Genomic DNA, 12,221 nt, shown 5'->3' with positions numbered 1-12,221 from the left:
AAATGATACTCCCATTGCAGCTGGGCTTGCCCAACCCATGATGGCCTTACACTGTTTAACAGTGTACAGTGAACAAGACTCCTTCATGCTTTGGATGAGAACAGCTGGGTGTAGGCTATGATACCCAGGACTCCAGACACAGCTGTTACTGTGTCCATCCGAGGAATTCATCTTGTGTCTGAGAAAATTAGATGACTGATGGGAAGAGACCTCAGGGAAATGAGAATCCGCTCAGGAAAGACTTCATAACAAGAAAAAGGGAAGCCAAGGTGCACTCATTGGATCAAGTTAAATGAAGTAGGTCTGGGAAAGGGAGCATTGCCCCTGGTCTTGTCGTTATTATCTACCATTCAAGTCATTGGGTGAAGAATCTATACCAAAGAGCAAATAAGACTTTAAAAGAACTGTTTCTCTACCATCTCTGTGTGACATTGAAAATGCAAGATGAAGGTGGGAGGATGTCAGCAGCACTGGCATTGGCAGTGCCAATGGAGGTGTGTGTTGTGCTGACTATAGTGCCAACACCTAGTTACAAACATCAACTCTCTTGATTTTAGGCCTTTGCTTAAAATCAGTGGAGGCATCCACAGCATAACATCAGCCAAATTGTCATTATTTGGTATTTAGTAGCCTAGCTGTTACTTTTACTTTGGCATGACAGTAAGGAAGAAATAATAGAAAAGATAAAATAGCCAAGGGCATTTGTGGTAACCATCTGAGGGCCACCAGAGTTCCTACTTTGAAAATTAAGTAGGCTAGATTTCCTACAGAATGAGGTAGGGGTATGCAGACAAATTCTCTTATTACTTAACATTATCTCTACAGGTAGGAAACAAAGCCAAAATTAAAACTGTTATTTTAACATTTACTATCTGTTTGTTCTTTTGAAATTATCTTGGTATCTAGAACAGTGTTGGGGGGGTGGATCAATTGATGGTATTATATTTCTGAGTAATCACAGTTTCTGCATAAACAGACCTCTGAAGAGTTTACCTTTTGTTTCATAAGATCTACTGGTAGGTTCTATGGAAAAAGTTAAGGAAGACCATGTGAATTGACTATTAACATCTCAAACAAGTTTTTGTTCCATGTGTTGATTAGTAGAAAGGATACCAGATGAAGAGTTAAAGATCTGAGTTTTAGATTTGTTGTGCAAATAACTTTAGGGAAGTGTTTCGATTTGCTAATGCTGCCAGAAATGCAATATACCAGAAATGGGTTGGCTTTTATAAAGAGAATTTATTAAGTTAAAAGTTTACAGTTCTAAGGCCATAAAAATGTTCAAACTAAGGCATCCAGGGTAAGATACCTTGACTCAAGAATGGCCTATAATTTCGGAACACCTCCGTCACCTGGGAAGGACATACCTGGCATCTGCTGGTCCTTGGGTTTCTAGTTCAAATAGCTTCCCTGAGAGCATTTTCTTTCTGTATTTCCAAATGTCTCTGTCTGTGTCAGCTCTCAAGCAACTGTTCTCCAAGTGTCTGAGTTTTCTCCAAAATGTTTCCCCTTTTAAAGGACTCCGGTAAACTAATCAAGATCCACCTTGAATGGGTGGAGTCACATCTTCATCCAATCAAAAGGACATACCCACAATTTGTGTGTCACATCTCCAGAGAAACAATCCAGTCAAAGGTCACACCCAAAACTGGGTGTATCACAGTTCCATAAAAACAATCCAATCAAAGTTTCTACCCTAAACAAAAGGTCCACAAGATTAGATTAGGAAAGAAAATATGGCTTTTCTGGTGTACATAAAAATTACAAACCAGCACAGGAAGGTTTTACTTTCTTTGTTTTTTATCTTCAGTTTTATCTTTGAAAATGGAGATGGTCATTTCTGCCCTGACTGGTCTTTCTTGAATTCTGGTCAAATCCTGTAAAGAAATACTAGAATTGTTTAAACTGCATTTAACAACAGGAAATTAACCTTTCCATCCACATATGGGATGATTTCATTCTCTTTGCTGTAGTTTCTATGCTCATCATAATATTGATACCCATGAGATATTTCTTCATTAAATCTATTAGGCAAATGCTGGATTAAATAAAGTTTATTAAGTTCCATTATTGAAAAATTTCTTAGCAGATTTAATAGGCCAACGCAGTATCCAAGAGGGGAATTATTATGTAGATATTTTCAACTAACTCAAGTGTTTTATAGAATTCAAATGCAGGAAAATGTCCTTATATTATTTGAACTTTCTGAAACTTGCTAATGGACAGTTCATTAGATTCCTTTTTTCGTGAAAGCATGGATTAGCCTAAGTCATGTCTACTGATGAATATATTTGAATGTCGAGAATTTTTCAATGCCATTGTTTATCATGCTGGGCTGGAACATACTCATAGTTTTAAATTGTCATTATTTTTTCAAGGGTCAACTGGAGAATTAGGGGTGCATGAGGGGGAAAGTGGATCCTGTTTCTGTTCAGCCAAACTTGGTTTGAGGCTTGAGATAAGACAACAGACATAGGTCACTCCTTTCTACATTCTTCAGTTGTGAACATGTGGATCCACAGGCAAAGCATTTTGAGCTTCTTAGAAACTGACTCATTACCATCTATCAACATTTACTTAACTCTTAATGGAGGTATAACACATATAGTAGTACAGATATTGAGTGGATATCATAATCGTCTTCTTGAAAAGCTCATATACTGGCAGAGATCCTCTGGCAGCATCCATTTACACAATATGACTCTGGCACTTTAGACATAGTTAATTGTTGTAAGATATGGGTCCATGATCCAAGCTGAGCCAAGAAAAAATTTGTCTCTAGAAATTTTGAATTAAAACTATAAGATTCTGGACTCGGTTTTGGTTTATCATAAGGATATCATTCTCCAGCAATTGGACTGGCAGGCAACAAAAATGTGTCTTCAGAACATGGTGAAGATGAAGCTGAAATGCAGGAGAGGCAGAGCAGAGAGATGGAGGGAGTCCCTACCGTTCCACTCTGGTTCTCACTCTTCCTGGGTCCCAGTGCATTTTTTTACCTTGGATACTGCAAGATATTTATATTCTATCATTTCCCACTCAAGTTAACTATAGCTTCTGTTTTTCTTTTTTAAAAAATGAGTCTTAACCAATACAGAGCAAGTAATATTGTTCTAAATACTGGAAATATGATTGATCTAAAGCAGAAAGGTTGAGACCAAGTATTAATATAGTGGGAAATGCATGGCCTTGGGTGTCAAATATGCTTGGGTTTATATCCTGGCTTTTCTGATTTCTGAAGTCCATAGGTAGTGGAAAGTATTACCCTCTCTGAGCCTCAACTTCCTCATCTGTAAAATGGATATAACAAACTACCTAAATCAGACAGTTTTGGTGAAGATTCAAGAGATGATGCATAAAATGCTGAAAAAAGTACATAGCACACAATTAAGAATTTGATAAAAATGATAACTCATCTTGGTTTATTCTTTCATGGTTACTTCATGGAAATAACTTGAATCATTTTGTTATTATCATAGTCAAAGATTAAATTTTTGATAATAGGGTCACTGTCTTATTGTGGTTTGCTTTGGGGGCTTGTGGCACAGAAGAAGGCTGGGCAGGCAGGCTTGGCTAGGGCTCCTCAGGCGATCCTGGGTAGCCAGAAGGCGGCTGAAACATACAGAATATGAAACAAGAGGTCATAACAGGTAGAGAGGAACAGAGAAGAAGGGGGAGGGGTATGGAATCATCAGGACAGTTCTAGGGAAGGGTGACCTCGTATGCTCGATGTTTCTGAAAATCACTGCAGTACCTTCTGGCAAAGAGGCATTTTTCCACTTACCCACACCAAGGAATCAAATCAGCCCTTTCACTCCATTCTCCAGCATAAGTAAGCTCTGATTTCATGATTATATACATCGCCATCCCTTCCTTCTTCACAAGATGCATGTGAATTACATTGGAGTAAAGTTGGCCCTGTTAAAACATAGCCAGCATCCCTCCTGTAGACAAGGATCCCTGGCTTTTATGAAAAAGGCAGAAAAAGCCTTAGTTTTTAGTCCAAACCCTCATTGTGCCAGAGCAAAAGCTGCTCAGGTCATGCCATCAGAGGCCCTGTCTTCCATGCTACACCCCTTGGCCTGCTCCACCAGGTGTTTGAGAAGCAAAGTAAACAGTGTTGGCAATATGATAAAGAATGCAGTTTCATTTTGGATGGCTTTCCTTATAAGGAACTGAATGACTATCAGCATATATTTTCCTTCCTCACTGGTCATTTTCAGAGCATTTGTCTTTGCATCTTCTTTCATAGCACCCTTTTGCTCCCTGTAGGATCTGAGGTTCTGCTGGCCTATCGATGTAAGTGGGAATATTTCTATTTCTGCAGAAGAGAAGGACTTAAGTAAGCCTGTTTGAGGGTAGTACTTAAAGAGGAAGAAATTCTCTAGGTTAAAACAGCAGGATGGGAGAAAGGGAAAAACAATCAGGAGCTCAGAATTTGATAAATGAGCAGAGGCAGAGAGGGAAAGGGGAATGTAGACTGACACTGTGTGGGCTCACTTACCTCCTTAATGGCTGCTGCTAAAGACTGCAGCCCAGTACATTCTTTTAGTGAATTCTGCTCTTTTTCTGGGTTGGTACAATAAAAGCTTTCTCTAAGTGGCCATGATTCTGGCCTCTTGCATGGATATGCAAAGCCTTATTTTGGAGATGCCACAGATTATGCTCGCTGGAGGGATTTTATTTCCTGTTAAAAACAAAAACATGCCCCAACTCTTGGTTCAAAGCATAAATTATTTTTAAATAACACTTTAATGCAACTTCTCATGTTTTGGGGCTCATTCTCTAAATTTACATATCAGTCTCAGTAGATTTCCTTGCCATAACTCTCTCATTTCTTTGAGAGGTTAATTAGACTTGTTAGATTTTTTTTTGGTTTTTTGGTTTTGTTTTCATGCCCCAAACAATTTAAAGATGCTGAGGAAGATTGATAAATAATTCAGTTCTGGTTATTTTAAATTACTACTCAGTTCTGTAATTTAGAGCCAAATGGAATTCATTAGCACCTGAAGCTGTGTAGCTGCTCTTATTAGTGACATGGGATTTGTTCTAAGTTTTGGGGGAAATCAGTGAAATAATGGAATAAAGGAAATTCTCCTTTTCACAACTTATTGTGTATTTTGAATGATAACTCCATGCTTCTCGCACATGAAAAATAGGTGTCATATTAAAAGTGAACTTTTGAAATGCTCATATAACACTTGATTAATAAATGTCTTTAGTTACTGAACTCAGGAGTAAACATAAGAAGGAAGAAAAGAAATCTGCTCTAAAGAAATTGGGTTCATGAGAAAGATAGAAAGGGATAGAAAATGTTTGAGCCAGAAGAGAAGCCACTGTGAGGAATTAATAGGAATAAAAGCAAGGATGAGAAAGCTTGATTCTGTCTTCTGGTAGAACATTCTCAAGTAATGAGCTCTTTTCATTATACAATACTATTTCTCTTTATACTCTACTAGAATCGTAGAATGCAGAGCTCTGATACACTTGAATAAAGACAAACACATAGTTTAAATACATGTATCATAATGTAAATAATTAGAAAATAAAAATATCATTGAGAAATGCTTTGTTCTAAGAGAGAAAGAATAAAGAGAGACCTATAAATGATAAGAACAGAAAAGTCTTCATTTAAAAAACATAGTTCTAACTGAAGATTACGTGTTGCACTTTTATAGAATGCTTTCATTCAAGACTTACCAACTCCCAAATGCAGACATTGTGGTGTGTTGGAGGTACAAGGCAAATCAAACATATTCCCTGTTTCAAGGATTTAATGACTTTTGGTAGGAGAGTTACCTATAAGCAATTTAATGCAACAATATAGCAAGGATTATAATAGTAATATAGAATATTTGCAATGAAAAGTCAGAAAAAGTCACTATCAGTTCAGCTGAGACATATCAGTATCATTTCATAGAGGAGCCAACAGTTGAGTTACAATTGCTAGATGAGCAGGCATTCCCCAGGAGGAAGGGCAAGTTTTCTGATAGAGAAAAGATCTTTTTAGAAGGCAAGTATCTGAAATGACAAAAGTTTGGCTGAAGCATGGAGTGTATGGGTGAGCAGAGATGGTAAAATGGAGCTGGAAGGACAGGTTAGGGCAAGATTGTGATGGGATTTTTCTGTTATCTTCTGTATATCAAGAACATTGGACTTTATGTGTTTTGCACTAAGGGTCTACTGTCTGATTTTTTATTGTACATATCTTTGAGGCAGGGAAGCATGAAAAAGTATCTTAAAGGATTAACTCTTATGCACTGTGTAGTATGAAGTACAGAAGGGACAGAAAGTGATGGAAAAAGACCAGTTCACTACAATGAGAATAATTAGAGCAAATAAAGAAAAGAGGAAAGGTTCAAGATATATTGATGGAGTTCAGTTACTAGTCATTGGTAACTGGTTAGGCATGAATGTTAGGGAGTGAAAAAACAATTCATGTATTACCCAAAGAGTTCTAGCCTAAGCATGTAGATGATGTCATTTATTGCTCTAGCACCGAGGAAAAGACAAGTTTGAAAGAGAGCATATGTATTAAGTTCTGTTTTGAACATGTTAAATTTGAGGTTCCTATAAGGCAGGTGGGAGGACCTGCTTTCTAGGCAGCTGGAAATATAGACTAGGATTTGGAAAGTTAAAGGGGCTAGGATTATTGTTTTGGTGGTCACTATAGTATGGGGAAATTGAAGTGACAGGTATGAATAAGGTCAGTAGGCAGGAGGAAGAGGAGGGCAAGAGTGTACTCTACTGTTGTGGAAGTGAAGCCAGTCATGTAGATGGAAGAGAAGAAGCCATAGCACTAGAAGAACCAGAAAAATAGCTTGAAGGAAAAGTGAATGATTAACAGTATTCAATTACTCAGAAAAATCATATGAAATAAAGACAGGAAGTCTCTTTTGAACTTGGCAATTTCACTTGGTGATTTCAGTAATTCAGTTCATCGCAGTGATGGCGACAGAAGCCAGATTGTGTAGTTGGTTGAAGAGTGAATGGAAGAAGAGGGGTAGGGAAGCAGTGATTTGGAGATTATTGGCAAGTTATAGAGCAGGGTCAAGAAAAGAGTATATTTTAATGGAGAGATGTTTATCGATTTAGAAGAAGACTCAGGGGAAAGAGGACATTGAAGACCCTGAGGAGAGCAGTGATAATTGAGACAGCAGAGTGCCTTCTATATACTGACATGCTTTAAATCATAACTTCCAGTCTAAATTGGGGAACAACTAAAAGTGAAGTTAATTTATAGCAAGATCTATCTGGGTGGGGATAATGTATTTTGTTTTTAGGACCAAAACAAAATAATTGCAAACTTATGAACCACTTACAGTTCTATTTTTCCCTCCATAAACTATTCAAGTTAACAGGGGAAAAATAAAGTTTCTAAATAAAGTCTTCCCCTAGGATAGCATTTTTGACTTGCCAAGCCAAACGAACCAAATCTTTTGTTTCTCTAGCAATCTTGCTTCCCAAGAAAAATACACCTGCAAATATCAGGGGCCAGGTTTTCTCCATCCATGGCCGATTTTTTTTTTTTTTTTTGTCCCTAAAGCAACGTTAGAGGGCACTTCTGCATTGTACTATGTTTCCTTCAGTCTAAAAGGTTAAGCAAGTGTAAGTTAAAGCAATCAAATCACTCTATTTTTTTTTTTGAAGATGAAGTAATTGCCCCTTATTTGTTCTTGCAGATGCTCAAGCTATGCAGTGATTCCTTCAAACTATTCTAGGGTATATACAGTTTGAAGACTCTTGACAGTTCTGGCACAAGGGCATGCAAGTTACCATATGTTACTGCTTGTGATAATAGCTATTGTCTGTACCATCTAATTATCTTGTCTGGCATTCCACAGTCAGTCATTTTTCCATGGTTTGATGAGAAGAAAACTCTTCATATTTTATGTGCATCAGGAGACACTGTTTCCCTAAGTGTAAAATCCCGACTCTTTATGTGAAGTTCTGGCATGTAGCAGGCTTTTACAAAATTGCAAACTATGGAAACCTTACTCACTGTAATTCATTTGCAAGATTTTGGTGTTTAAGCAAGACTAGAAGGAATAATTCTTGAGATTGTTCCGATGTCTAGAATTTCTTACACACCCAGATGTGGTTAGTTGGTGTTTAGTTTATCTACTTTATTGAAGGGAAATAAGGGAGTTAACAATTGTTGAATGCTCACTTATGCTAGGTCCCAAGAGAAGTACATTGTATGTCTTTTCTTCATACAACAGTCCTGAGCGATAAGTATAAATAATCCCCATATGAACATCTAGAAACTGAGATAAAGAAGTTATTCTAGATATTTCAGCTAGTGACAGTAGAGTGGAGAGCTGATTTCATATCTGTCTGATTTTCCCTAATACCCTCCTCTGGCATCATTTTAAAGGTATTTCTTCATATGTATATCCACAAGATACCAATATAGTATATATATTGCATATATATTAAAGTAGAGAGTTGTAGGAAGAAAGTACCATCCATGGATCCTTTTACTTACTTCATGGAGCTCATCTTTCGCTCTTTTTCAGACCATCTACAGCTCCAATATGGAATATCCCCTCACTGATTCTAGCCTAAAAGATACACATCTGAAATGCCCTTTCTACTCTCCCTCTTGAAATCCTTTCTTCTGAACACAGTTTATGTCTCCACATTTTCCATGAAGACCAGTGTGAGAACACTAGCATTCAATGGATTTTTCTTTTACTGCTTTCTTGCTTCACTTCCAGACACTTTAGTATTTAAATGTATACAGCTGTATATTTTTACCTATCTTCTTCTTGTGCATTTTCCTCATCTTCTCTTTTGCAACTTTTTTTTTCTTTAATATTGCCCAGTAATTGATATAAATCGGGGCCTATAGGAAGGAAGGAAGTGCTCGATAATTATTTAGGATGAGTAGAAATACATTAAATTTTGTTGAAGATGGGGGAAGGGACACAGATAAACTGGGCAAGAAAAATTTTAGATTTGTGAATTGTGAAGCCAAGGCAAGTCCCCATGAGCATGCTGCTTAATATGGACACAGAAATGCTGAGACCCCACTTATCTAGACCACAGAAAACATTCCAGTCTTAGCTGCCCCCTCAGCTCCCATGAGAGCCCCATTAAGGATGAGATGCCAATATCTGAGAGCAATTCTTATGAGAAGTAAACAACCCAGAGGAGAGTTTGTTGGACAGTTTTCTTGGGCATTCATCACCCATTTCACCCTATTCCATATTGTTCACTCCATCACAGGGACCAGAGTCTTTGGAAATATATTTTCCAAGCATCTCTCATCTGTAAGCATGTGCTGCCATTTGGTGTTGACAAATCTTTGAGCAAGGTTTGAGGGCAACTGTGACTCCAGCAGTGGCTTCTTGCAATCTCCTGAACTTTGAGTACCATTAAGTCCCCTTTCTGTGTGAAATATCTAGAATGATTTGTTTTCTTGATTTATACAGAGAAAGACTTGAGGTAGTACCAGAATCCCAACTCCACCCCCAGTAAGAAAGGTCAGAGAACAAGAAGCAGTTATAACTGAAAACACCCAGCTTTCCTAGTAAGCCAAGCCCTTTCCCCTTCCCTTCTCTGTGTTCAATCTTTTATTCTGTCATACAAGGGCTGCAAACTGATAGTACTGAAACTATCCCCTTGCTCTCCCTTTATCGCCTCCTGTCACTAAAAATGCTGCTGACATGTGCTCTTTATTACTCTCTAGGTATACCAGAAGAGCCACCAGGTGGGGTCTGGGCTTCCTTAAGTTCTGAATTTGAGGTACGTTCTGACATTCTTGAGTGACACTAGAGTCTGACCCTGTATGACCATCTACATCATTCACAGAAAGTCAGAAGGGCTTGACCTGACACTGGGAACAACCAACACCCACCCTCAAGGTGGGTTAGCTATAATTATTCTAGAGCTTGGGCTAATTATGGCCGTAATTCCTGGGGATATCATAGGGAACAACTACTCCTATTAATACCCCCTTTTCTGAGACAAATCACCTATATCCTGAAGATGGAGCCACACGGGACATCGTTAAGTGATGACATAAAAACTGAAACTTACCAAAAGGATCTAAATCCCAAAAGAACCCCATATGCTTCAACTCAATCCTTTTCTCCCTACCCTTTAGAATTGCCACTTAAACCCTAGGGAAAACACAGCATTACTTTTCTTCTTGCAGCCACTTTTAGATCTTGGGGGATCAGGAGGAATAACTTCAACCTAGTTTTCCAAAATTCCTGTGAAGGGAAAGTATAGATTCTTCCTTTGGAAAAAATCAGGAATGTTAATTGATAGAATGCTGGAACAAAAGTCAGAAGTGGTATAATCATCTGCAGCTCTGCAACTAGAAATCCTCCCTGTTGATTGGGATAGGGTTATCTCGTACCTGCCACATAGAATTGGCATTAAAATTTGAATGACTCAATCTGAGAGATGGAGAAAAGTTAAAGGGGAAAGGAGGCCACATTGTACTCTGATCTTTCTGGAGGCAAAAACTATAAAAATAACATACACTGTTGGATTAGAACTACACCAATTCTGTTGTGGTAGTCCATGTTCTACATTATTTGAAATGATAGTTGTTAGTTGTTATTGGATGAAAAATTACTTGGTTAGAATCCAAAGTTATTGAACAGCAGCAACTACTTCCACAGGAGGCCCCAGTACTTCGTCATGTAAGATATATTCTATATTATTGAATATTGACCATAAATGCCTATGCTAATGAACTGTACCAGATCACAAATGTTTTATTAAACATCACATTTCTTTTTCATGGAATATCTTGCATAAGGGGAGGCAAGAATGAAGGGCTAAGGGCTTGTAATACGTATGACATACTGTCAGAAATGCTATTCCAGATAAAAGGACAGGTGCTTCTCTCCTATAAAACCTATTCAAACCCTGGAAACCAACTCTGTCTTGCCAGTAGGGGTAGCTGCTGAGCTGCCAAACATGACATTCTGATACCGAAGGGCTTTCAGCCTTGATGGGAACTTCTTGACCTGGTCCTAATGTTCCTGTTTTTTTCTGGCCACAGCCCCTAAAATGTTATATCTTCCAGCTATGCAGAACTATTCTTCATTGCTTCACCACACCCAATTTGCCTTTTGTTCTTGCTGTTCTCTCTCTGCCGAGAATGTTTTCTCCTTCCTGTTCTTCTAAGTTCATATCAGATATGACTGTCTCTGACCAAACTTCTCAGAACCCCTAGATGGAACAAATCCTCCCCTACACAGTGTGTCATACGGATCGAGCTGTATCTTTTTAGTGTATCTAGCTAGCTAGCTATCATCAATCTATAGCTCACATTGCACTGAAATTGTTTATTTACCTGTATATTTCTATACCTACCTGGAATGTGAAGTTTCTGAGGGCAAATTCATGTGGGCTTCACCTTTGTATCCCCAGAATCTTGCATCGTTCCTGCTGTATAGACACTTCCCTGAACAGTGAAGAAGATCCCATTAAGAAATCATATTGGAATTCTTTAAGAGAGCCCATGTTCCAAAAGACACCATGAAGGGTTGAAAGAATTTGTAAGTCTGTCTGTTATTCCGAGGACTAAGAAATGCACCCCTTGCTGGGCTCGAATATTGGAATATTGAATATTGAATATTGGGAAGTGTGAGATGTGATTCCTGTTAGAATCGGTTTCCTCACTGTGAGTGGTTGCATTATTCCCAGGATAAGCCTGGCATGGGTGACTGAACAGCTAACCTTATTAGGAGTCATACCGGGGGGGTGTCTAGGACACGCCCTGGACAAAGCGCATGTGTGACCTGAACCATGAGTGTTGTCATCCCAGCAGGGCGGGGCCTGGACCTGGGTTCAAAGTCATGCTCCAAACAACAGAGCTGATTTCACTTGCAGGCTAATTATAGTGCTGTTTCAGTAATTACTCCCCGCGGACTTCTTTCACTACCTGGTAGTTTTAGGAGATGAGAAAGAGGGCGAGTGGGGACAAGGGAGTTTTCAAGAGTCAGAATTCTTATAAAAAGAAAGAATTTCCACATCGAAACCTAGATTTGTAGATCTGTTCCGTGCCAAATGTGAAAAGGCATGAAACAGCTAGGCATAAGCTATTCCCCAAAGGCATGTCTTTTACTAGAAAGTACTTTGTAAATGTTAATAGGTACTAGATTAACTGGAAGCAGATTTGCTCTCGGCCCAGAGACATAAAATAATCATCACTTTGTCTGATTCTAGATGGGTTTAATATTGATTTGCCTTATAAG

General features: G+C 38.4%; 1 long non-coding RNA gene across 1 annotated transcript in view; it reads left to right on the top strand.

Annotated features, from left to right (window-relative positions):
- The window catches only part of LOC143689865 (uncharacterized), a 143,866-nt gene extending 134,017 nt beyond the window's left edge, over positions 1-9,849 (top strand). The window contains exon 3 of the long non-coding RNA XR_013178940.1: positions 9,695-9,849. This is a non-coding gene — a long non-coding RNA (uncharacterized LOC143689865). The remainder of the gene's footprint in view (positions 1-9,694) is intronic.
- Positions 9,850-12,221: the final 2,372 nt, after the last annotated feature.

This window comes from Tamandua tetradactyla, chromosome 7, assembly GCF_023851605.1.
Source record: "Tamandua tetradactyla isolate mTamTet1 chromosome 7, mTamTet1.pri, whole genome shotgun sequence".
Classification (NCBI taxonomy): Eukaryota; Metazoa; Chordata; class Mammalia; order Pilosa; family Myrmecophagidae; genus Tamandua; species Tamandua tetradactyla.
Note: the sequence above shows the minus strand (reverse complement) of the source record. Positions and strands in the feature narration are given on the sequence as shown.